This window comes from Psittacula echo, assembly GCF_963264785.1.
Source record: "Psittacula echo genome assembly, chromosome: 18".
Taxonomy (NCBI): Eukaryota; Metazoa; Chordata; class Aves; order Psittaciformes; family Psittacidae; genus Psittacula; species Psittacula echo.
The window spans coordinates 7,619,491-7,646,963 of record NC_137754.1 but is presented as its reverse complement, the minus strand read 5'-3'; the positions used below and the strand labels follow the sequence as shown (position 1 = coordinate 7,646,963).

Genomic DNA, 27,473 nt, shown 5'->3' with positions numbered 1-27,473 from the left:
TAAAGTCTTCCCTTAGGACTTGGGCCTATGAGCATGAGGTTTCTTCCAGCTGTTTGACAAAGACCTCATCTACTTCTTCCTGATCAGGCAGTCCATACAGATACCTCAACTCACATCACCCATGTTAGTCTGCCGGCTAATCCTGAGCCATAACCTCTCAACTGGCTTTGTTCACCCCAAGGCAGAGCTCCATGGATTCCAGCTGCTGTCACAGTAAGGGCAGCTCCCGCTCATCCCTTTCCCGGTCTGTCCCTTCTAAAGAACCTGTGTCCATCCGTTTCAGCACATCTGTCATGTGAGCTTCCCCACCACATCTCTGTGACTTCACTGAGACTGTAGCCCTCTAATGGCATGTAAACTTCTAATTTCTTCTGTGTGCTCCCCATACTGACTGCATTAGCGTACAGACACTCCTGAAAGATGAGGAACAACCCCCACACACCCCTTGCTAATGTCCCCTCAGCAATTCCTTATTTGTGAGTGTGCACCGTTCTTCCCTGTTCTGTAGATTTTGAAAACCGTCAACCACATCACTCTGCACCTTTGCTTGCCAAACCAATTCACCGCTTCCTCACTTGAAGTCATCATCTCCCTCCTATCTTATTCTAGTCTCCTCAGGTTTGCCAGTCTGTTAGCAAAGAGGGGTTTCTACCTTCTTTGTCGGGAAAGTTCTACTTGTCCCTACCAATCCTTGACCCCCAAAGGTGGTCCTGTGGTTTTAAAATCACACCGTTGTCATTGACACAGCTGCACAACAACATGCTGAACCTCAAGATACATCCACTCCTCCTTAAGCCTTTCTAATTTGGCAATAGGATTAAAGAGAAAACCATCTGGACTCACGCTGACCTTAGCCCTCATCCCCCCAGCCATGTAGTCACTCTCGATATGCTCAGATACTCCCTCCCTACTGGAGTATTTGTGATGATGTTTAATAAGGGGCAATAGTGTGGTTTAAAATGTATATACATATATATGTGGCATTAGACCATTAAAAGCAATCTGAAGTTCACTGTATTTCTAATTGCAAAAATTTATAGAAACACATAGCTTGCATATACATACACACACTGGTTTTCAATGGCATTATAATCCTTGAGCTCATATGCAGTATCTTCGAAAGACGGGTTTGGCTTTACTTTCTCAAAACATGTCAAATTAGATCACTTTCAAGCTTAGCAGAAGTGCATCACAAGGCAGAAAGAACAGTGGAATTAAAACTTGTCCTAACAACAGCAGGAGTGACTTGAAACAAGTCAGTCATTCTTTGCGATGCTCTCTTCCACCAGTCCCAGTTTTACTCTTTCTTCCACCTCTCTCTTCATCTTTTCTTTCTCTTCCATTTTCCCCCTTTTTGCCAGTGACATTCTTTTGGCATCCTGCACTGCTTCCATCCGGAGCTGCTCGAGCTGTACTCTTCTCTGAAAAAAAAAACCAAAGCCGGCCACGTTTCTTTGTGTGACTTTTGTTTCTCTGAAACAATAAACTGGAAGCACGTACAAGATTCCTGGAAGTTCCTGTTTTGGCATAGTTTATTAAATGTGATGCTAACAGACACAACTCTTGGGGTAGCTGCGGCTACCTACTCACCTATAAACTTCCTAGCAAACAATGACTACATATGCGAGTGTAAATGACACTTGCTTCTTCCAGTAAATGTATCTGCAGTTAATACTATTAGTTACTTCAAAACTCAGATAAACATTGAGAGTTTTGCTTATGAAGTACAAAATAAATGCTAATCACATCGTACTACAGTGAAAAGGAATCAGGAAAGGGGGCGAAGGGCATCAGAGCCTCTCAGAGCAACAGACTGAATTGCTAAAACTCATCTGAGGGAATTTCAGGTCATTTTAAATCAAGGACACAACGGGAGAGAAAATACTATAACAAAGGAACAAACAAAACCCTTTCCACCTCAAAATTAACTAGACAGGGAGACACTACTGAGGAAGCTTGTTTATTACTGAGAAAAATTCTGTCTACAGAAAGGCATTCACACTTGCTCTGAAGTCACTGAATCTGAATTTAATGAAATTTTGCATTTGCCATACAGGAAAAAGCTTACCTCAAAGAGCTTAAATAACGACCAGTTAACATCCTGATGTTTCACCCAGCTGTACCCATAATGCACTAAATTTTTAAACACAAGGTAGTAAAATTCTGTTTTCTAAACGAACGTCCTTTTTTTCATGTTTAAGTCCTTCAGTGTACAGCTGCCGTATACAGCTGCCAACTTTCAGTCTGATGTCTATTCTGTTCCGTTCTGTAATATTTTGATTCTCTAGAGCCCATACTGGTAAACATGTATGTTTGATATAACTTATCTCCAGTGGGACAGACCCCACTATTCCAAACACACAGGGTTTTATATGTATCCAAGATTTAAAAGTCCCATTCAAGGCAGACGCTAAAAGATACATCAGTTGCAGAACTTCTGTGAATAAAGCAGTTCTGTATCCACCTCACACTTCATACGTCAGATTTCTCATTCAATCTATGTGAGCATCTGATACAATTCAAATAGTGTAATTTCTACCTTGCCAGTCTTCTACTGCTAGGTAGCATGGGGCTTCATTTTTATGAGCACAAGTGTGGTTTCCAATAAGCACAGTGGTGTGGTATTAACGACTCCATGCGTAAAAGTCAGAAATCTCATTGATTTCTCTTCTAAAATACAGGTACAGATGATTAATTGGTAGAATTTGTACCGAAAGCTCCACCCTGCCTAACTTGTTTGCTCTATGGTGGTCTTTCAGCCTGGAAAGTTGTCTATGGATGTTCACAGTAGCTAACCTTAGTCTCGGAGAGAGCATTTCCTTTGCTCTGCACTCACCTTAAAGATTCTTTTCTCCTCACGTTCCAAGTAATGACACAGTAGCAGCTCTCTTAAAGCTGGTGGGTTTACAAAGATCACAGCCACTAAAGTGAATGAACTGAACCTTCTTATTTAAATTCTTTTGTAAAACACATTTTACCGGTCCGTTACATGGAAGACATACCCCAGTCAGTATACAAGCACAAACCACTGTACTCAGATCGTAATGATGGGAAGACTTGCTCAGCAATCCCAAACACTCCTGCCTATGCCGCTCATTCCAGGATTTCTTTTTGCAAATATCACTGCAAGTGAAGACTTCATGACAATGCTGGCAAGGTGAGAGCTGAACACCAGCTGAACGTCCACACTGATAGCAGTATTTAAATAAAGGTAATCTAGAACAAAGACAGTTGTAAAATGAAAGCACACTGTTGTTTGGTTAATGCTTTCCTCAAGCTGACAGCATGTTTGCAGATCACAGTAAAACTGCATTAAAACGGCTACAATACAAAAATAATAATGTTCAACAATAATGCTCAGCAATAAAGAACAGGAGTCTCTGCAGCTTATCACAGGGGTTTGTGGGGAGCAGACTGCGTACCAGCTGCAAAGCCAGCCCCCAGAAAAGCCTAGTGAGAAAAATGACCAAGCTTTTACCAAACCAACATCCACATCCTGCCATACACTAGCACACTGCATGCTTTAGTGTACACTCGGCCTGGAGATGTCTCTTTTCAAACTGGCATGCAAACAGATCATATATGGCCAGAGATAACAAAGCCAAGCTGGCAAACTTAAAACACTCACAGAACACCCTGGAATACTGCAGAGACAAACAAGGGCTTTCATAGGCCTCTGCACCACAACAGTTATTCCAAAGTTGGAACATAAAACAGATTGCTTGGACTAAGGCTGTCAGTGGGACAGGGAAGCAGAATATTAGATATAAGTGCAAGCTGGACTACAGATTCACATCCTTTTAAAAGCATCTAAGGATCATTTCCAAATAGCAAGCTTCACTAAGGTTTCATTTGTTGCTGGAAGTCATCATTGAGATTTATTTGTAAAATCTTGGTGTACTAGTTTAACTTTCCAGGTTTTAGTTTGAGTTAGTTCATGTTCTTCTAGGTATTTCTGCATCTTATGCTACTATTGATCTATCTTGGTTCAGAAAAAAATGCTACCTCAAAATTTCTGTCTTCAAAAAGGCCCCAGCTCCTGACACCTATCTTACTTCCTCTTGATTCAAATACTGAGGCAAAGTTCAGAAGCCTGTGAATTCCATACAGTATGAGAAACTGGTGACAGAATTCAATATCCTTGAGGCCAGTATTCCATTATTACTCAAACTTTTGTTAATACACAGTTCCAAGAATAACATTCAAACTGTACAACTTATTCCTGAAATTTCTGGAGAAATGTAAGCTACAAAATTTGTACGGGCCTAATTCTTAGTATTTGCATGCTCCTCTAATGTACTGATGTCATTAATTGGTTTAAAACACAAGGACACTCTGCTTCTCACAAGAAGACTGAATATTATAAACAGTAATAGCAAAGTCTGGAGCTGAAAAGGAGGGATGTGATCAGAGCCCAGAAAGAACCTAATGGCAGCTGGTAAGTCTGGATAGACTGGAGAGAAACATTAGAAAGGAGAAAAATGGCAGGGCGACAATAATTTTGGTGAGGAAGAAAAATCCCCAGGGCATAGGATTTTTGACTTGTAATAGTCAATCCTTGAGAGCAGTATCCTGTAGTACTGTCCTACCTCATTTCTTCCACATGCTGGCTCCCTCCTTTCTTCTTTGAAACACGTTTATGAATGGCTGAATCCGCTACACCAGCAAAAGAGAACAGGGGGGAAAACAAAAATTGGTATTCTGACATAAGAATTCAAATACTAGTCACAAGACCCACTGTCATTAAAAGTCTGCTTGGCTTTGTCTACTGTAGAAAAATTGAAGATACATAATAAAATGCATCTTCCATCCACAAGCTTCAGAAGCCAAGAAAATAGGAGCCAATTGCTGCCTGTCACAGCCAAGAGGAAGAAACCATACAGATAACTTATTCTTACAACCTGCTTGTGACAAGCCACAGAGTCACAGGTGATGCTGAACCGCAAAGGTAACAGCCTTACATTCTGAGTTCACTTCCCGAGTGTGCTACATCTTTTGTCCCAAAGACCTATCAGAGACCTAGGATCTAAGCCTCATTTCACCACGCATTTGACCAGTACTGAGGGTGTAACTCAGACCATCCAAATTAAGATTTATGTAACATATTAATATATTCATTGTTGCTACTTTAATAGCAGAAGAGCACTGACATAATGGGAGAGGACCTGATAGTCAGTTGCCATAAGGAATGAAGGTACACTAGATATCCGCAGTGACCACTGCATGTATCCTGATCCCTGCAGTAATGACAAGCAATTCCAAAGTTCTCCCATGAAAGAAGAGCCAACTCCTCCAATCACTCCTTAACACATGGTAGTAGATCTTGTACAGGGATTTACCAGGAAGCAGCTGACAGGCACTAAACTCATATTCAGATTTCTTCACAAAGCCTGTTCATTCTCTTTAATATTTGTAGAATTGGGGAGGGACTCTTCATTAGGGACTGTACTGACAGGACAAGGGGTAGCGGGTTCAAACTTAAACAGGGGAAGTTTAGATTGGATACAAGGAAGAAGTTCTTTACTGCAAGGGTGGTGAGGCACTGGAATGGGTTGTCCAGGGAAGTTGTGAATGCTCCATCCCTGGCGGTGTTCAAGGCCAGGCTGGACAGAGCCTTGGGTGACGTGGTTTAGTGTGAGGTGTCCCATGGCAGGGGGGTTGGAACTAGATGATCTTAAGGTCCTTTCCAACCCTAACTATTCTAGGATTCTATAACCCCTGCATCTCCTTACCAAACATGGATAAGCAGGTTTTATTAGGAGTTACCTTTTCAGACAATAATGAGAACTATAATAATCAATTCCCCTTCACACCAGGTGATGCTACCTTTAATCTTGAACTAATCTTAGACTTGAACTAATCTTAGACTTGAACTAACATTTCTTGGATCTTCTCAGCTCTTCCTGATCCCACTCTTTCTCTTTCAGGATGACACGCTCACGGAGCTTCACTCTAAAGTGTTCCAGCAGTGATCGGCGTGTTTGAAAAGCTTCCTGCTCAGATGCTGGCAGTATGTGGTATGGTGTGTGAGCAATTCTATCCTGCAATATGAGATAATTCACTAACACCTGGGAACAGTAGCACACAAGTTAGTGTTTCAGAGTTAAAGCCAACCAATTCCAAAAGCACAGCATCGTCCCTGCTGGATCCTGGCTTGGATCTCAGTTCATGCTATGGAGCACAGAACATGTCCAGGTTAGATGTCCTAGTTGTTCCAGTTATCGGTTTGGTGAGTGCTCAAGAAATTAACTAAAACAATTTCCAGATGTTTCTTCAAGAGAAAATCATAGAATAATAGAATAGTTTGGGTTGGAACAGGCCTTTAAAGGTCATCTAGTCCAACCCCCCTGCAATAAGCAGGAACATCTTCAACAAGATCAGGTTGCTCAGAGCACCACTAAGCCAGAGATGGTGTTTCCAGGGATGGGGCATCCCTTCCCACTGGAATAGGTTTCACAGAGAAGATCTTTCACATCTTCTCTGTGAAACCTATTTCAGTGTTTCACCACTCACATTGTAAAAAATTTCTTCCTTACATCTAGTCAAATCTACTCTCTTTCAAGTTTAGAACTCCTTGTTCTATTGCAACCAGCCTGCTAAAAGGTTTGTCTCCATCTTATAAACTCAATTTAAGTACTGAAAGGATGCAGTACGTTCTCCCCGGAGCCTTCTCTTCTCCAGGCTGAACCAGCCCAGCTCTCTCAGCCTGGCTCCAGAGCAGAGCTGCTCCAGCCCTCGCAGCATCTCCATGGCCTCCTCCAGACTCGCTCCAACAGCTCCACGTCCCTCTTGTGCTGTTGCCCCAGAGCTGGATCAGGACTGCAGGGGGGGTCTCCCCAGAGAGCAGCAGAGGGGGAGAATCCCCTCCCTTGACTGGCTGCTCATGCTCTGGGGATGCAGCCCAACACAGGGTGAGGGGTTCTGGGCTCCAGTGCACACTGCTGGGCCACATCCAGCTTTTCAACCACCAGTACCCCCATGTCCTTCTCTTCAGGGTTGCTCTCAATCGCTGCTTCACCCCCAGCCTGCACTGATACCAGGGGTTGCATGGACCCATCTGCAGGACCTTGCACTTGGAAGCTGCCCTCATCTTGCAGAGCTCTTCTCCCAGCACGTCTGGAAGCACCACGAAGTTTCTTGAAAATTAAAAGACAGCTGGGGGGCACTGTTTGCCCACTACTACACTCCTCAATTTCCCGTGCTACTTCCCTGTAGCAAGTGCCAGGAAGGAGAGCATAGAAAAAACGTCCAGAGCAAGACAGTAAGATACATGGAGTACAGTGATCAAATTTGACCTGTGATTACAGCTATGAATTGCTTAATTTATTTTCCTGTTTGAGAATCAGCTATGATCACAAGGTAATATCTACGCAGAACATTGGTGAGGGATGAAGAAACCCTCAGTAGTTCTAAGCAGGCTGCTCTGTGAACAAGGTGACCATTACTATCGTTCTTTTCAGAACAACTGCTGTTTATGTTTCAGACATAAGCAATCTGCTCAACATGTAAGTTTTCTTGTTAATAAGAATGCTATAAAAAAAAAAAAAGAGGTTTAATTGAACTGTCACAGAATCCCAGGCCTTTTTAAAGTAGTTTTTTTAAACAAATATATACAGAAAAAACACATCAGCAGAAGTTTCTCATTATACTTCACAGTGAGATTCTTTTTATAAGGCATTACTAAATGATTAAAGATCCCTTTAGTAAATTCACTTAATAAATATATATTTAGTTATTTATCTATAACATATAATGCATAATACATATTTTAATGTATTTTTTATTTAAATATATGTATTTTAGTTAGGAAATCCATTATTTTTAAATTTGACCAATAATGTCCTCTCATGGCTTACAAGACATCAAAAATTAACATGATTTATAACCCATAATAACTTCCCCTGATTTGGTTGTAGCCTCACAGAAACACACACTATTTTTGGTTTTAATGCCCAAGTTTAAGACTACGAGTAACCCTGTTCAATCAGATTATGAATGGAATCTTACGATAAGATGGACAGCAAGGATTGTCTTTACAGGCAAAACTATCAGAGGGTGTTGAAACTTAACTGATTAGTGTTTCATTTGGTGCTGAACTGAGTCTCACCAAAAAAAGAAGAGAAAATCAAATTTCCATAAAAGGTTTTGAAGGAGGCCCTGGTCAATTCATAAGGACATAACAGGCCATATATTTGAATGGATGCAAATGCACAGGACTTTCAGATATGGAAACTGAAGTTATACCTGGTAATACTCATAATAGGCGTAGTCAACAACTGTTCCCACAGCTTTTCTCTGTCCTTCCTGAAGAGTAACTGGTGCAAGGATATCTGCACCAGCTTCAAGCAGCTTATCAACCTGAAGACAGCAAATCATGACACATTCAAGCAAAAAGAAAACCTTCCCAGAAACTGCATTCATACCACAGCTACAGAGACAGTGCTGAGCATCAGAGCTTAACCTCTGTTTGTGAGACCATTTTGTGCACCAAACCATGCATTTCTTCTGCCCCTTTAGAGCTGATGATGAATTGTCAAATCTAAACATGTTCTGTAAGTAAAACCTTCTTGCAGGCAGTAGCTATTTGTTTCTGGATATCTCACGATATTCCAGCAACACATGAAGCGCAGACAACTAGTGAGGGAGGGTTCAGAACAGAACCCACCTGAGGAAAATTCCCTCCTCTCCCAGACCCATCAGCTGTAGCCTTTCACCTCCACTCTGAATAAGATCAGCCCTGTGCTCCCTTGGATGAGGAGAAAAAACTCCAGTTTTCACAAGGCCAAATGCTGTCATTGACCTAATTATGAATGAGAAAGCTCACTCATCACCAGTGGTATTGAATATTTTACATTAACAATCAAAGACAACGCAGCTCTCTTCATGTGGATGCTGGTTGGGTTCATAAACAAGGTTATAGTCAGATTTGATAGGAATGTGGGCACTACAACTACCCCATCTGACTTTAATGCAGTTTTTCCTTTTCTACACAAGGAAGTTATCATCCTCTTTACTTGAACATGAAAATGAATTTCCATACAAAACACCTGTTCCTCAGGACAGAAATAAACAGCATTAGGAACAGACACAGGAAGAGTGGGGAGAAATCAGATTACCCATTACAGAGAAAGGAGACAGAACTCTCTGGTTTTCTGAGGTTTGAAAAAAAACCCAATAAACACCCAGAAGTTATCTCACCAAGGCAATCCTCTGTGCTGCCGTCCTCTGCTGCTCATAAGCCGTACTGACAGCAGCACACAGGGCACTTCTTACTGCTCCAATCAATGGCAGATTTGGGTCAGCCCCATGTCTGAGGAGTTCAATCACTGCCTGCAAATGTGCACATGCAAATGTGACACGTTAGTGACTGGAGAAGCCTTTATTGACAGTTCTACAGCAGGAAACCCAGACCCTGGTCAGATCAGGCAAAGCCCTAAAGCTTTACAGTATTTACCACAGCACACTTGCAGTATCGGCCTGTATTTGTCATAGCTTCAGTAACACTCAAAAATTTAGTCACCAGACAGTAGTTTTTACTTCTTTTAGCATGAATCATAGCATCACCATCGAATCTGGAATATTGTGTCCAGTTCTGGGCCCCTCAGTTCAAGAAGGACAGGGACCTGCTGGAGAGAGTCCAGCGCAGGGCAGCTAAGATGATCAAGGGAGTGGAGCATCTCCCTTATGAGGAAAGGCTGAGGGAGCTGGGTCTCTATAGTTTGAAGAAGAGGAGACTGATGGGTGACCTTATTAGTGTATATAAATATATAAAGGGGGAGTGTCACGAGGATGGAGCCAGGCTCTTCTCAGTGGCAAACAATGATAGGACAAGGGGTAATGGGTACAAACTGGAACACAAGAGGTTCCACTTAAACTTGAGAAGAAACTTCTTCTCAGTGAGGGTGACAGAACACTGGAACAGACTGCCCAGGGAGGTTGTGGAGTCTCCTTCTCTGGAGACATTCAAAACCCGCCTGGACACATTCCTGTGTAACCTCATCTAGGTGTTCCTGCTCCGGCAGGGGGATTGATGATCTTTTGAGGTCCCTTCCAATCTCTAGCATACTGTGATACTGTGATACTGTGAAAGGGTAGCTTTAAAAATCACCTGGTCTGAGTCATAACGTATTTGGAAAAAAAAAAACACCAAAACCTTTACTACAAAGATAAGGATTAGATAGGTTGATCCCTTACAGCCTATTAGATCATTACTTTATCAGACATAAGGAACCAGTAGAAATTGTTGGATATGGGACTATTTCATTAAAAATCATGAAACCTAAATTTTTGTGTTGCAAGAAAACACTTTTGCCCAGAAGAATACCAAAATTGACTTTAAAATTATGAAGACAGCATACGGAAAAAGGTTGAGAAACAAAGACTTGATACAGAATCTATTTCATGTTGTATGCAGTTGTCAGCCCTTTCATAGCACACACTCTAGCTCCTCTAGCTGTATATATTGCATTCAGATTTATTTTTATAGATATTTGATACCCTTCCAGTGAACGGAATATAGTTAAAGAACAGCAACACACTACAAATATTTTCTTTGTTCTACTACTTATCCTATGTAAAGTATAAATTTTGTAGTGACAGAACAAAAGGTAGAATGTTGGTTTCATAAAAAATACTGAAAATGGTTTCCTCTAGATTTGCTCATGGCTGAGTTTCCAACAGAATGCCGCTCTGGATTATTGGTATGCTTTTGTATTGGAGAAAGATAAACAGGGATGCAGAAACCACACTCCAATCCTGCCCCTTTCAGCTTTTCGGAACTGCTAGGCTTGCCTCCCTTTGGAGTGTTCTTACCATGGCTTGCTCAGCCCCACAAAAACAATAGCCACCCTTTTCCTACTTTCTTTACATTCATGTCTTGCTGGCTTTCGCACTACTCACTAGGAAGTTTAGTAAAACGACTGGAGAAGTCTGGGGATAGCAAATTTGAGAGATAGATGTTAATAACTTTCACTGGGCCACATGACAGAGAGTTGGGCGTGAGAGGGAAGCAGCAAGCTTTCAGGCACAAAGGACCTGCCTTGAGTGGGGCTCATTCACATATTCATTTAAGCTCTATGAATAAAGGGTTACCAGATCAATATAAAAGTGATATTTGAAAAAGTAAATTTTGCCTAGACTGTGTCTGGGCATTCTGTAACTAAATACTGTTGATAAATAGGTATTAAGTTCTCCTGTTTACTAGTTAAGGACAAAGTACTAAAATACAACTCCATGGAGATGAAGCAAGCAAGTCCCATAACAGACATATATATCTTCAGACATTTGAGTATGGATCTCTGTCTGGGGACAGGTGATGAGTCAACAGAGAGCTTGTGAGTCACAGTCAAAGGAGATCTCGTACAAGCTGCTGATCAGGAGGACTCTCTGGATGAAGTGCTCTACAGACAGATAGGAGCAGCCTCGTGCTCATAGGCCCTTGTCCTCATGGGGGATATCTGTTGGAGGGACGGTACAGCCTGGCACAAGCAGTCCAGGAGGTTCCTCCATTGTGCGGAAGACAACTTCCTCTTGCAAGTAATAGAGGAACCAACAAGGAGAGGTGCCATGCTTTACCTCGTACTCACCAATAAGGAGGGGCTGGTTGGGAAAGTGATGCTCCAGGGCAGCCTTGGCTGTAGCAATCAGAGATGGTCGAGTTTGAGATCCTCAGGACAGTAAGAAGGGCACACAGCAAGCTCACTGCCCTGGACTGCAAGAAAACAGACTTTGGCCTCTTCTGGAACCTGCTTAGTAAGGTTCTGTGGGATAAAGCCCTGAAGGGCAGGAGGGCCAAGACTGCTGGTTGATATTCAGGGATCAACCAGGTTGAGGGAAGGGATGCTTATATCCTGACTTACAAGCTCAGGAGTGTTGTGTAACAACTAGAAGGAAATGTGGCAGGAAGGCCAGGAGACCTCCATGGATGGATAAGGAACTGCTGAGAAAACTTAGAGGGGAAAAAAGAGGCTTATAAAAGGTGGAAGCAAGGACAGGCAGCCTGTGCAGAATACAGGGACATTGCCCAGGAAGCTAGGGACCAGGTTAGGAAAGCTAAGGCCCAGTTAGAATTAAATCTGGCAAGGGAGGTGAAAGATAACAGGAAGGGCTTCTATAGGTATGGAGCAAACAAAAGACAGACTAGGGATAATGTCGGCCCTCTCCAGAAGCTATCAGGAGAACTGGCTACCCTGGCTTTGGAGAAGGCTGTGGTTCGCAATGACTTCTTTGCCTCAGCCTTCATCAGCAAGTGCTCTGACCACGCTGCCCAAGTCTTGGAAGGCAGACACAGGGACTGTGAGAATGAAGACCTTGGGCCCACTGTAGGAGAGGATCAGGTTCAAGACCATCTTAAGAACCTGAACGTGCACATAGCCCATGGGACCTGATGAAATCCATCCGCGGGTCCTGAAGGAGCTGGCAAATGAAGTTGCTAAGCCACTGTCCATCATATTTGAAAAATCATGGCGGTCAGGTGAAGTTCCCGACGACTGGAAAAAGGGAAAAAAACCCCCTCATTTTTAAGAAGGGGAAAATGGATGACCCAGGGATCTACAGACCAGTCAGCCTCACCTCTGTGCCTGGCAAAATCTTGGAGCACATTCTCCTGGAAAGCATGCTAAGGCACATGAGAAATGGTTGGCGGTTGGTGACAGCCAGCATGGCTTCACTAAGGGCAAATCATGTCTGACCAATTTTGTGGCCTTCTATGATGGGGCTACAGAACTGATGGATGGGGCAAAGCAGTTGAAGTCATCTCTCTGAACTTGTGCAAAGCGTTCGACACTGTCCCGCATGACATCCTTGTCTCTAAATTGGAGAGACATCAATTTGATGGATGGACCACTCAGTGGATAAGGAACTGGCTGGGTGGCCACATGCAAAGAGTTGTGGTTGTCGGTACTGGGACCAATCCTGTTCAACATCTTTGTCGGTGACATGGACAATGGGATTGATGCACCCTCATCAAGTTTGCCAGCACCACTAAGTCGTGTAGTTCTGTTGATACGCTGGAGGGAAGGGATGCCATCCAGAGGGACCTCGACACGCCTGTGAGGTGGGCCAATGCCAACCTCATGAAGTCCAACCAAGCCAAATGCAAGGTCGTACACCTGGGGCGGGGCAATCCCAGGCATGGCTACAGGTTGGGTAGAGAAGAGATTCAGAGCAGCCCTGCGGAGAAGGACTTGGGGGTCTTGGTCGATGTGAACATGAGCCGGCTGCAGTGTGCGCTCGCAGCCCAGAAAGCAACCGTATCCTGGCCTGCATCAAGAGGAGCGCAACCAGCAGGTAGATGGAGGTGATCCTGCCCGTCTCCTCTGCTCTCATGAGACCTCACTTGGAGCATTGTGTGCAGTTCTGGTGTCCTCAACATAAAAAGGACATGGAGCTGTTGGAGCAAGTCCAGAGACGGGCTACAAGGATGACCAGGGGACTCGATCACCTCCCATATGAAGATAGGCTGAAAAGGTTGGGGCTGTTCAGCCTGGAGAAGAGAAGGCTGCGTGGAGACTTCATAGCAGCCTTCCAGTATCTGAAGGAGGCCTACAGGGATGCTGGAGAGGTACTCTTCATTAGGGACTGTAGCAACAGGACAAGGGGGAATGGGTTTAAACTTAAATCAGGGAAGTTTAGGTTATATATAAGGAAGAAGTTCTTTACTGTGAGGTTGGTGAGGCACTGCAACAGGTTGCTCAAAGATGTTGTGAATGCTCCATCCCTGGCAGAGTTCAGGCCCAGGCTGGACAGAGCCTTGGGCAACATGATCTAGGGTGAGGTGTCCCTGCTCATGGCAGGGGGGTGGGAACTAGATGACCTTCAGGTCCTTTCCGTAACTATTCTATGATTCGATGATTTTATGATTTGTACTGGACTACACATAAGAAACTTCTAGACTCTGTCTTATGTAAGACATGACAGAGTGTTCTGGGGCACCGGAAGCATGTGTTTATTTACAACCTAATACAATACACCTCAAGTGACTCTAGTTTTTTGGGGGTTTGGTTTTCTTTCTTTTTTTAAGGCTCTTTCAGGGAAATGCAAAGCTTTCACTGCAAAATCAGGCAGGCAGTAATCTCAACTCCCTGCTCAGGTCCTCCGCAATCTGAATTTCAATAGCTGAAAGATGAGCTCAAAAAGCAACATACCTTGTCTGGACCATATAGCTCATTTCCATCTTCTGCCCTTGCATTAAGATCTGGGGCAGAATGCAGGAGGTACTGAGTTATCTGGACCCCTTCCTCCCCAGGAATCGAGGCAGCTATGTGGAGAGCAGTTAACCCCCCTAACTGAAAACACAAATATAGCATTAAGACTCCTGTTTATCAGAAGCAGCACTTAAATAGTGATAAATATTATTTTAAGAATAATCCAAGCTCACTCTTCCCATATGCTGTGCCTCACAGACAGCCACCAGAAATCTAGAGCCCAGACTTATAAGACTGTGGAATACTAAAGGCCCCAGACACTTGGCCTGTTAAAATATCACAACAGCTATAACCAACGTGAGGACCAGCTTTGCAAATATTCCTCAACCACTCACAAGCTTGGCAATCAGAAAACATAGTAAGAAAGAGAAACTTGGAGAGTAAGGAGCTTTGAGTTCTTTCTACTAAAAAACAGAAAAATAAATCTTTGAACAGGATAATCGCTTTAAACAGCTTTCTGGCCATTCTAAAGCTGATTCTGACATGCAAGATATTTTACAGTAGGGCACTGAAGCTGCAGTACACACCTTGAATCCCATATTATGAAATATCATTCAGTAAAACCTTCGATGGAAGCCGCACATCAGACATGGCTCCCCTTTTTAAGAGGAGTTCCACTGCTTCTGCGTCTGCAGCTTTATCAGCAAAGAACAGAAGGTGTGGTGGGGCCCAGGATGCGTTGGGATCTGCACCTCGATGAAGCAGTAGCTGGATTGCTTCCCATCTCTTCTGTCGTCTAGAATTGACATAGAAAATACCAGAATAACATATTAGCACCTTCCAAGAAAAGCTAGTGGACTAAAATGGCTTGCAGGTAATAGACATTACAACTGTCACTTAGCAGAGGGAAGACATGGCAGTCTTTAGGGTCACATCACAACTGTCATACACCAGTCAGGCAACAACATTATGACCTGAAGAGGAGACAGTACAGTCAGTGTATCTCAGCCCTCTAAACTAAAGCAGTGGCATGCAAAGAGCAGTCTCTGCAGTCATGAAAAGCTGCAGCATAGGGACAGGTAAAAAGCTAGGCAAGGTTATCTGCGTCTTTACCAGTCTCACATGTGACTTGTAAAACATTTAGTCTTCGTATTGTTTAATGAAAGAAACAGAGTCCTCCCTCCTGCCATCAAAGACTGCTTGGAAGTTTCTTTCCTCAAGTAAACTTCATTCACCCATCCATCCCAACAAAACAAAGGTCCAGTGTTTCTCTTAAACAAAAGCTGGAACCGGAGCTATGCTAGATTAGGACAGTATATTCCAGGTGCCATCTGCATTTCTATGGAGGCAAACTATCCACACACACAAAAGAATCTGACACCCCTACAAAATGAAGCAGACAGCACTTGGATGCTTGGATATCACCCAGAAATTCCATCACAAAGTGTTCTCACGGTATACTCATCTTTGCAGGCATTGTAATAACTCGGCTTTACCCACAAGCCCTACATTCAGCAGATCTCTATATTCCAATGAACAATATGCGGTATGCACAGTATTTCAGACAACAAGAATCATGGGAGGTGGGAGCATGTTTTACTTTTGTGCCACAAAAGTAAAATGTGGCACAAATAAGGGATGGAGGTCAGAAGGCCAACCACGAACTTTCAGTCTGAGGGGTCTGAGATGTCAAAACGACCTACACTGCCATAAAACCCACACAAAAATTTTGACATCTTTGGTGACTGCTCTGTAAGCAAAGCAAAAAGCAAAATGTGTCCCTTTCAAAGATCCACAAATGCAAAACAGTTGGACTGTTTCAGTTGACACTGGTGAACAGACACTTGCAGAAAACAACAAGCAAGTTCCTATGTAGTCAAGACTTCAAGTAACAAATATATTCTCCTTCCTCAGGTCTGCACTACACTGCAACTCTCCTTGGCATATTTAGAAGCTTTTCACAATCTTCTAACAAGAAATCTTGTCTTGTTCAAGCATGATGTCCTTTGCTTGAACTGCACTTTTCAACTATAGTCTTTCTCAGTGCTGCCGTGAGCCACATTAGAGCGTATAAACAGTTAGTGGTTTCTACTCGTAAACAAGGTTTGCCCAGTTAAACAATCAAAAAATATCTTTCCTTGCAACGGATGCACATTTATGTGAAATATGTGAAATAATGTTACCTTCTTTTTGCAAAACCATTTATGAGAGTTGGTCTCCCATTTCTAGCGCATGAGACTTACTCTCACACTATGCCTTCAGCATCACTCACAGTTTCTGAGGATTCTGATTTTTCAGTCCACTTAAAGATTAAAAAAAAGAAAAAAGAAGTGTTACTAAAATGAAACAAATCTTCTTCCAGTGCATGACTCAGTATATTAACACACCTGTTAATCACAGCTTTAACGCAATACAGCATATAATGATACTGGAATTTTGTTAAGCGCTGTTAGGGATATAATTTAGAAGTAAATTGTAACTAAGTTTTTGCTTGTTCATTTGTTTTAATTTCTTAAAATAACAGAATATTTCTCTTGTTCAATTTCAGGGCAAGTTCAGGTTAGATATAAGGAAGAAGTTCTTTACTGTGAGGGTGGTGAGGCACTGGAACAGGTTGCCCAAAAAAGAAGTGGGTAAATGCTCCGTCCCTGGCAGTGTTCAACGCCAGGTTGGACAGAGCCTTGGGCAACATGGTCTAGAGGGGTTGCCCGTGGCAGGGGGGTTGGAACTGGATGATCTTAAGGTCGTTTCCGACCCTCACTTTACTATGATTCCATGGTGTCTAAAGCGTGTTCAGAACAGTTGAATCTTTCTTCCAGTATACATCACCTAACTTAAGAGAAAAAGAATTGCTGAAATAACACGAGACACACACAGATTTTCAACCTGCATTAGCTTGCATGAGAATCTGATACTAGGATCTACAAGGCTAATTTTTCCAAATCTGGATGCAAGTTCAACTCAGAGGAAAAGTGAAAGCAGTGTATGTCTACTCGCCAGATCTCACAGACTGTTACAGACAACGACCAACATAGAAAGATCCCCTCTCTACTCCTAATTACCTTATAGTACTATGAGAGGTAATAGCTCTACACTGATTTTCTGTGTGGTTTTCAGCAGCAGTTCTCTCTCACTCCCCTTCTCCCTTTCCCATATAGTTGCCTTGCAACTTTAGCAGTGTTTCGCACGACCACATGATCGTACTCTTGGAACTGGAACAGTGACTTCAGAGCAACCAAGGATTATTTGGTACTTAATTTCCAACAAGTTTCCTCAAAGCACAAGCCTAATCTGTCTAACCTCATGTGAAAGTTCCAGAGGCACCCCTCCATTTCTAGGCTACGCGGAAGCACTTCTAAGACCACACAGTTCCTGCCCAGACCCCTTTTTCAGCTGTTTTCTCATCCTGGCTGGTGAGTCCCAGCATCCTTGCTTTCATTGCTTTCCCATTCCCAGGTTTGTACCCTTACAAAATTCATATCCTGTTCCTACACAGGAAGTAAGAGCAGGTGTTTCATTTTGTGGCAGAAGAAAGGTTAGGGATACGACTCTTCCTTTTTGAGTACTCCCCAAGCATCACCAGACTTCTGACAGAACAATCTCTTCGTAGTAGCCACCTCCATGATGCCAGCAAGGTTACGTAGTACCAGGAGAATCACCTACATCCTACTGTTCTACTTACATTTTTGTAATTCCCATTAACTCTCCCACTGCATCTTCACTGTGTTAAACACCTAGCCAGCACAGCCTTGCATTCTGCTATTGATATAGTGCCTTATTTCAACTGCTGAGTAAGCTTGTAACTGCATAGGAGCATGTTCTTCGACTTAGGAAGTGAGTGCAGTGAGAGCAGAGATTATTCTGCAGTTTCAGAATGTAAAATGTATTAAAGTTCTGAGTTTTATATACAGCAAATTTTAAAAGCAAGCTTGCAGGTTGGCAAAATACTACATTATGATTCTGTTATTTTAGATTAGAAGTAAACAAACCTTGTAACTGTGCAAGCTCCTCTCAGCAATATTAACCTTAAAAGATTCTTCTGGATAAACAAGAATAAAACACATGGAGAGAGCAGATAATCCTTCATCACTACACTTACTCACATCAGCTCCACTATCAAGAAGAAGATTGACAAGAGCATTACGGGAAGGAACCTGTAGAGGGGAAGCATCCATATTTGCATATATAAGTACACACTTCTTGCCTGGGACATGGAAAGAACTGACAGCACAATTTTGAGGTAATGATGCTCTACACTGTTTATCTAATTCACATTGATATTTTCCTCAAAACAGAAGCTCAATGTCTTACAGGGTTCAGAACATAACTTTTTTGGTTAATTTCAACTAATGGATTTTGCAGGAATTCATCGAGGTTTCATGCACAGAGAGACTAGAAATGACTGAGACGGCTATAGGAGAAATACAGTGTTCTAAATTATCTAGCTTCTGCTTGGCATTTACAGTGAATGCTGAGTATTGAGGCAGCTGACAGAAAAACAAAGAAAAAGGCAGGGGGAGAGATTGCATCCCCCTCCTACAGAAACTGGAGTTGTACATGCGTAGTTTCAGCCACAACCGCTTTTCAGCAAAAACAAAACAACTCTGTGTGCATCTGATTTCAAATAGGATCAAAAATAATAAGGGCACAATCACATCCAAGAACATAGATCTAGCCCACTGCATAATCACAACCTGAAATCAAACCTGACATTTGAAATCACTGCTAATATTTACTGAAGGGCTTCTTTTAGGTTCTTTGTTTACCATGGGGGTTGGCACGATACCAGTCATTACAGACACTACTCATGCCACACCGCTTTTCTGGGTTTCCTGCTTGTTGAACATTCCTTCATACTATGTAATGAAACAAGAGAAAAAATTAATCCAGCCTACTACGCCAGGAACTTTCTCATCATGTGGTAAAGAGTCATGCTTAGAATCTTACAGCCGCAGCAGCAAGTGCTGTGTATCCATGTTTGTCAGCTATGTCTGGATGAGCAAGCCCGTTCCTCAGAATCGCAGAGACCCCATCATAGTCTCCTCTTGCTGCCTTCTTAATTAGCTGCTCCGAGGCAAGTTCTCTGGGGCCTGAAGGCCCATAAGCATTGCGGGCTCCACTGAGAATGAGGTTGACATCTGAATTGAACTCCACTTGACAGCGCCTAGAAAAGGAGAGAAAAGCACAGCACATTTAAGCAGCTAGGTACTCTTGGACCACTACTGCAGCTAAAGAAAATGCATCAAGAATAAAATATGCTGGTCCGCAAGATGGGAAAATAAGGCCAGCTATCATTTTAAGAGCTATTTTAGATAGTGTGAGCTTGCTTATATGAATGGGGTGCTGGCAGTAGCATATAGATTTTATCTAGACAAGTTAAAAGTATTTTAGTAGATGTTTGATGGACGGATAAGAAAACAAAATCTAACTACCATGTGTTTTTATGACCCAATTTATCATGCACAGTCATGACATTTGTTTATGATCTAATTTTCATCACCTGCTTTAACTATGACTATAAAATATACGTAGGTAGCTTGTGTTCCTATCAGAAAAGCAAACAAGGAAATCCTCCGTGGGCTCAAAAAGCATCTGCACATACAAGTACCAAGCTACATAAAAACTGATGTGCAGTTGGCAGTTCTACTAGCTGTTGACTTTTTTGTTACAGCGTATTTTGAATAGCCTTGAAGAAGAACAAGAGTCAAGACAACCACAAAGAGTTATCAATATCCATATTTTCAGTACTTTTGAAAACCTGGCGCTATGCTTCCCCATATTTTTTTTTCTATGCCAGACTACACTCTCCGGACAGCGAAGGTCAGAACAGGTCTCTACAGCCCTTGACTCCCAATTCTTTTCAAAACTGGACTTCCAGAAACCCTGACTTGTTAATGAGTAATGGGATTATTTTTCTAGGTGTGACCAGGATAAACCCAATGTTTAACTTAAAGGAATAAAATCTATAAATTGAGAGATGAATATGTTATTTGCTTCCTTTTTTAACAAAAAACAACCCTTATTGGCAACTTGTAATCTCAAGGCCACAAAACCCAATCTCGAGTGCAGCTTTTATCCTGCAACGTAAATTTGAAAACAACAAACACCCATGGGTAGTAATTGTTAAAAATCCACACATAATAAACAAATCATCAGCAGTTACCTCTGCTTATGCACGTGCATCTACCTTCGAACCAGCAGGGAGGTTACATTTGCAACAGGCCAAGGGTCCTCCTCAGGCAGCTTCTTCTGAAAATACAGAGCATCACACTCTCCAGGAAGGAGTGAGTCAGAGTAAGACGATCCATGTTACGAGAATATGCAAAGACTCCTTCAGGTAAAATATCATTACCATCAAAAGGGAGATGTTTATAGCTACGGAGAAATGGGTCTTCCTCAAGTGAAATATACCCCTTCTGAGATCTGTCATCAGTGTACCTGTAGTGCGCTGGATAATCCAAGACAGGAAAATAACCAGGTACTTCAGTACATAGCTTAATTAGATGATCTCTGAGCCACAAGCCAACATCCTGACAGCCATCTGGATAGCTCTCAACCCCTGGTCCAAATCGCTCATCAGATTTGTACAGCCCCTTAAGAAACAAGTAAACTCACGAGTATCAGTCAGAGAGCAAACAATTTGTACAGTTAAAGTCTGGATTGTATTTAAACCAATCTGGCTGCTTTTGGCCTTACTGGTCCACTTACTATTGACAGAGCAATAACTGCCAAAGCCAATCTGAACAGCAAAGCCTTCACGTTCACTTTGGTCTATTAACAGCAAACACAAATCTTCCAGCACACGAACAGTGGAAGGCCCTAAATTTAACTACAGTAGGATGTATATGTTTAGATTACAATTCCTGACGCTTTTAAGGCCTAGGCAAGATTTTATTTTAATTTTATTCTGTGATCAATTTTAGATTGCAGCCTTTTGGTCCAGGACAGGTTTTTGGTTAGATTTTACTACCTTCTCAAAACAAACATTTCTGAAACACATCTGGCGCAGACACAGATTCTGGAAATGGCACATTTCTTTTCTTACAATGTAACTAAATTTAGGGTATCTATAGTCTTGCAAGCATGACACGACATGCCAACGGAAGAGTCTCAGCAGCAAATAGCGCACTACAGGACAGGAGTTTCAGTCTTCCTACAAAAGGTATCCTAGTTTGACCTTGACACTGTGGTAGGTAAGGCATAAACATCATCAAATTCAAGCAGACTCATGCGTATCTGGACCACACAGATGGTTCGAGACAGGTTCACACTGAGCTATCACAACCTCAAAACAGCCATTTGGAGCAAAAATCAGCAACTTCACACTGAGCTGTTTAGCTACACAGATAAATGAGTAGGACAAAAGCACTATCACTGGCAGAATATACTGGCAAGAATAAAATTCTGAGTATGGTTATGATCTCAAGTTTCTCTGTTTTCGCCCGAGCTTTAGATTTTACATCATATACTCAAACTAAAGCTCTCCTAAATCTGTAATTAACGCCACATTATCAACACTGAGCAAGAATGCTGTGTTCTTGTTGATGTCTCCTCAGTGTTGATTGGCCCTCTAAATGCAAACACTGTTATGTTGTTTCTCTCTATGTTTTAGATTATTTGAGGACTTGCAGAGATACCCAGGGATCAGCAGGAACAGGTGGGCACTGTTCCCCTACACTTGGGACTGGTCAGATATACCTTTTAGGAAAATAAAGAAGGACTGCAAGCTCTTAGAAAACAAGATTTCCAGCTTCTACTAGCAACATCAGGGCTGAAAATGATGCAAACCAGCCAACTAGCTACCTGGAAACTTCAGAGTGCTATCTTCACAGTTTCCTAAAATGCAGTGCTTTTCCAGTTTCTAATTCATCCTAATATGCCTTTTGAGAGTACTGTCTAACAAATAAGCTCTTCATCAAAGAAGGAGAATAAATACCCAAATTACATACATTAGATACGTGAACAAGAAACTTTTCCAGGCAGCACTGGTGAGGCTGCACCTCAAATACTGTGTTCAGTTTCAGGCCTCTCACTACAAAAAAGGCATTGAAGTGCTGGAGCTGGTCCAGAGAATGGCAGTGGAGCTGGTGAAAGGCCTGGAGCACAAGAGTGATGAGGAACTGGGGGTGTTTAGCCTGGAGAAAAGGAGGCTCAGGGGAGACCTTACCACTCTCTACAACCACCTGAAAGAAGGCTGTAGTGAGGTGGGGGTTGGTGTCTTTTCCCAAGTAGAAAGAGAAAATGGCCTCAAGTTGCACCACAGGAGGTTTAGTCCGGATATTAGGAAACATTTCTTCCCTGAAAGGGCGGTCAGGTCTTGGAACAGGCTGCCCAGGGAAGTGGTGGAGTCACCATCCTGGAGGTATTTAAAAAGACATGTAGATGTGGCACTTACGGATATGGTTTAGTGGTGGACTTGGCAGTGCTGGGTTAATGGTTGGACTTGATGATCTTAAGGGTCTTTTCCAGCTCAAATGATTCTATTATCATCTCCTTCGGTATTTCCCCATGGGAAAGTTGAGTACAGAAGCTAAGCTGTTGAAATAGCACCCTAACTCATGGGAGATCAAAGCATGACAATTTTGCTCTAAAGAACTAAAATACTAAGGGAGCTACTCGGAAAAAAAAAAAAAAACAACCAAAAAACACCAAACCAAACCACTGCTGACTTTGAAAGGCACAGGAATTGCAGTATTAGCACAGCAATTTCCCAGTTCCCTGAAATTTTCTGACATCCTTCCATTCCAGCATCCCATAGGCTTCTACACGGCCAAGATAAACAGCTCCTGTGAATTTGGAACCATCAGGCCTGTAGTTAACCCCATTTCTGTGGCGGTGGCCTATGTACAACTTTCCCACATATCTCTGTAATCCACAAAAGAGGACAAGACAAGAAGAATGATACAACTGATAGGACAAAAATAAGTGAAATTGCATTCTTACTGCAGCAGAGCAGGACTAACAAGATGCAGGCAACTGACACACGAAGAGGATGAATCTGTTACACAGTTAAGACTGGGCACAGTCTCAATGTCACTTTAGTTGTGGGCTTCAAAGCCCAGCCAAGATTTTACCAATTTCTCTAGGAGCTCTTCCATCACATAGCAATCAGTAGTCCATACTACTTCAGTAGATGTATCTCAGTGCTCATATTCTCATTGCTAAATGACAGAGGAGAAACCAACATCTATTCAATCATTCAACAGCTGTCCTAAAGACCGGTATGCCAATATACCTTCAGCATTCTGCATTCAAAACAAAAGGTAAAAGTCTTCAACTGCCAGATGCATGTGAAGTGACTGGATTATTAAAACTTTACACACCACTTGCTTTAAAAGTGCTCCAAAACTGCCACTTTAACCCTTCCGGAGAACGCACTGATGAAATTTTGTACCATAGGCAAACAAAGTGCTGGGCTGTATGAAAGTGGCTGATGCGCAGTAAAAAGTTGTCCATAACCCCCTCTCTTCTGTGAAGAAAACCTTAGCTACCAACCTGCTCATCTGACTGTACCTGACTGAAATCTGATAGTCATTGATTTCAGCCACAAACACTTCAAGGTATTCACCACTTTGAAGCAAAACCAAGCATTTGGAAGATATTTTAGATAAATCAATCAAAAATTGTTAATTAAAAGCAAAAACCACTTAAATAACAATCTCAATTCTTCACTTCTTCTGTTGCATTAAAAATAATCATAAAGTATGCAGCCCTGCCACAGTCTTGGCACTTTGTGGCATAAAAGGAGCGACTGCCCCTGGCTTAAAACAAAAGAACATTATGGTGCTAATAACAGCACTCACAGAAACCATCTACCATCTTCTCTGGGACTGAGGACAGACTGAGTGGTCCGAGGGAGAGAACAGAGGGTGTTATGTGAAACCGTGGAGCTCAGTTTTTATTTTCACAGTGGACGTGTTACCAACCCAGACACGGACTGACAGGAACACCAAGAAGAGCAGTGAGGGCTGATTCCCCAGGTGAACGTGCTCTCAGACATCACACGGATGCTGTGAAAGCTCTTGCCTTACTCAGAATAAGCTCAAACTGAGTTTGGCACCAGTAGAGGGCGAGCAGGGAGAGAAAGCCCAGGGAAGGCAGCATCCGAGCCGCTCTTCTTCCAAGGAGGAAGCAGGGCCTCCAGACCGCCCCTCCCCTGCCCACGGACGGGCAGGGCTCCCAGCGAACACACGCTGGGGGACACGTGGCCACGGCGCATCACCGACAGCCGTCCGGGGCCCGCGGAACGCTCGTACCCGGGTGGCAGAGCGGGGGGCCTCCGGCGGTCTCTCCCCGCAGCCCAGCATCAGCACCCCGCACGTTGCCGGTCCCCGGCCCGCGGGGCAGGCCCTGCCTGGAGCTGTGGCCACAGCTAGCCGCCCTCGCCTCTTCCGTGCCCTTGGCCGCCAGCAGAGCGAAAACTCGCCCCACATCGACGGCCATGGCCGCGCCCCCGACAACACTGCCGACTCCGCCTGGTGGGGTGCGAGGCCCCAGATCACGGCCGGCGCCTTGCCGTGGACACCCCGGCGGCCTCGCCCGGCGCTGGGGCCTAGAGGGAGGCCCGCGTAGCCACCCTGCGCCGCCCCCCCGCGGCAGTACCGTATAGGACAGCAGGCCTGACCGTGAGCCCGGCCCTGCTCACTCCAGCCCTTTGGCCTGCTCTTTCTGCCAGCGCTCGTCGTCTCTTCTGCAGACTCTCGCAGCTCTCCTGGCCGCCTTGCTCAACCTTGCTGTGAAATACGAGCTCACTCCTCTAAACGAGATAACAGGGTTTTATTGAGGGACAGAGTCAGTAAAGCAAAAGCAACAGCGCTGGGTGCACGACCGTAGCCAGAGGCGCGCTGGTGAGCATTTGTTACAGGTTTATATACTTTCACTATTGCATTACCCAAATACATATTCATAATTCCCGCGTATAGGCAGGGAATATTATATCTAGCTCCAGGACCTTATTATCATAAGTCTCCTCCTCTTGGCATCTGTGTGCTGCTCTGCGGTGATTGTGGGCAGGGGTCTTGAGGATGAAGTAAGCAGTCTTCCTCATGTGAGGAGGGGTCTTCAAGATGAAGTAAGCAGTCTTCCTCGCGGTGTACTCTTCACCTTTGGCACACTTGGATGCCCCAGTAATCACAGAACTAGCTGAACCCAGCCGTATCTGTAATTCTTCTGATAGCTGGCAAAGATTTAGAACAGCGTGACCTTCCTGCAAAATTTATTGCAGGAGGGGCAGACAGGGAGTATCCCAAGCTAGCAGATGTTTGGGAGCTTCTGTCTCTAAACTAACTGATAAGTAGAAGGATGGTGTGAAATAACTCATTCAGGTTTAGTCAGGCCACTAAATTCCACAGACTTACAACACAAACATTGATCTTTCTCTTCGACCTAAGTTAGGCTAAAAGTACTTTAGCCCTATGTTGTCCAGGCACTAGCATTCCTCAAATCAAAACACACACAACCCTTTTCTTTTATTTTTACAAATTCTTTTGTTGTTTGACTCCATTTTGCTCAAGAGTCCTGGCCATTTTCAACTTGTTGCCTAATCTTGTGTCTTCAGCGAGCTTTGTTTCTGTTACTGCGAACTCACACAGTTACATCCACGTAGTAACACCTATGATTTGCGAAAGCCAGTACATTTATGTGCTTATCACAAATGAATATGCATGTTTGTGTGTAATAAATATCTGCTTGCTTAACCCCTCGGTGTGCAAGTCAGGAGGAGTGACCCCCCTTGCAGCCGGCGCCATGATAAACATACCTGCTTTATAACTCCCTTTGAGTTGTAGAGTCTCATTCCGTGCATCAGTTTCTTTTCTCAATAATCTTGTAAAAAGTATTAAAGTCTTGTTTTTGCAGTTAGCCGAAAGATGGCGGTTAAGGCGTGAAAACTTTGGCAGGAGCTGGGTTAGTGCTTACAGTGTAGGGAAGCCATCCCACACAAGCAGGTTGGCGAGGCGGGGTTGGGGGTGGGAGGGTAGTGAGCTCTCAAAGGAAGTAATGCACTCTGTACCCAGGGGTGGACTTGGTGTGGGTAACTTAGGCACTTCAGATAGGCTGTAAACCTTGGAGTACCTAGCCAATAGGGAAACAAGGGAGGGACTCTGCGGTCGGAGGTGGGCCATCAAAAGGTCATAAAAGCCTTGTGACCAGGGTGTGCCTCCTTACTACAAGGCCTGTTTTTGCAAAAACTTGAAATAAAGAGATGCTTCACTGTTGTGTCTAAGCTGAGCCTTTACAAGAAGCATTTTTAAGTTTCTAACAATCCTACGGCAAGCACAGGCCACTTTGTGAAAGCCAAGTCAAATGAAGCTATTTGCAAGTTGTTCCTAAGGAGCAGGCAACTTCCATGTTGCCCCACGGGAGCCCAGAGGGAGCCCTGCTCAGCCCCACTGTGACATCATAGAACTGGGCACCCATACAGCGTGGTGGGGCAGGGAGAGAGCCCACAGCTGCGCGTGACTGTTGCCCTGAGCAGGGACACTCCTGTGGACGGGCAGCACGGAGCTGCTGCTGGAGCTGGTTTTGCCTGAGGAGCCCAGATTGCTGAGGCTTAGGAGGAAGAGCTGAGCAGGGAGGCTGCCTTTGCCCAGAGATGGAAAGGAGAAAGGCATCACGGAAAAGAGGCCAAGGGGCCTTAAACGTCTCCTTTGAGAGCGAGACTGACCAGCAGTCAGTAGGAGAGACTGCAGGGCAGAGCCACCGCCAGGCGACTAGGTACGAAGTTGGCCGCTCGTGCCTGGGGCATCAGGTTAGGACGGTAGCTGGGACATGGCCTAATACAGCCAGCAGGTCATGGATCAGCATGGGGAAGCTGACAGCCACTTCTGCACAAGAGCCCTGTGCATTGCCAAGCCCCCTTCTGGTGGGCCTTGGCTGAAAGCATGGCTTGCTCTCCCAGCCAAAAGGCAGTGTGCAGCAGGGGCTTCCTTATACTGTGAGGGCTGGGGCCCAGCTTTGCCCGGGGGAGGGGGGTCCCAGCCCCTGGCACCTCAGGTTGGTCTCCTGGGACCCGCCTGACTGACAGAGGGAGGCTGCATGGGGAGGAGAGCTCAGCCCCAGGAAAGAGGTGCGGGATAGTGGTTGGGGCAGCAGTCCGTGCCCCCTGTGTGAACAGCCACTGAGAGGAGCTGCTGAGAGGCATGTTGGGGCAGGGAACACGGAGGGAGGGGATGAGAATCAGGCTGTGCTGCGGCGTCACCGAAAGTCGGTAGAATAAGACTCCTTAACACCAGCCATAGAATCCTAGAACAGTTAGGGCTGGAAAGGACATTAAGATCATCTCGTTCCAACACCCCTGCCATGGGCAGGGACATCCTGCCCTAAATCACC

General features: G+C 43.9%; 1 pseudogene across 1 annotated transcript; it reads right to left on the bottom strand.

Moving 5' to 3' along the window:
• Positions 1-1,256: 1,256 nt before the first annotated feature.
• Positions 1,257-23,506, bottom strand: LOC308228366 (ankyrin repeat and MYND domain-containing protein 1-like; annotated as a pseudogene). Its single transcript has 14 exons — positions 22,863-23,506; positions 20,308-20,737; positions 19,092-19,308; positions 18,134-18,298; positions 16,394-16,446; positions 14,769-14,940; positions 14,145-14,285; positions 9,199-9,330; positions 8,245-8,358; positions 6,975-7,136; positions 5,879-6,068; positions 4,590-4,656; positions 3,003-3,216; positions 1,257-1,421 (listed from the first exon to the last, which is right to left on the bottom strand). The product of its transcript is annotated as an ankyrin repeat and MYND domain-containing protein 1-like (transcript).
• Positions 23,507-27,473: the final 3,967 nt, after the last annotated feature.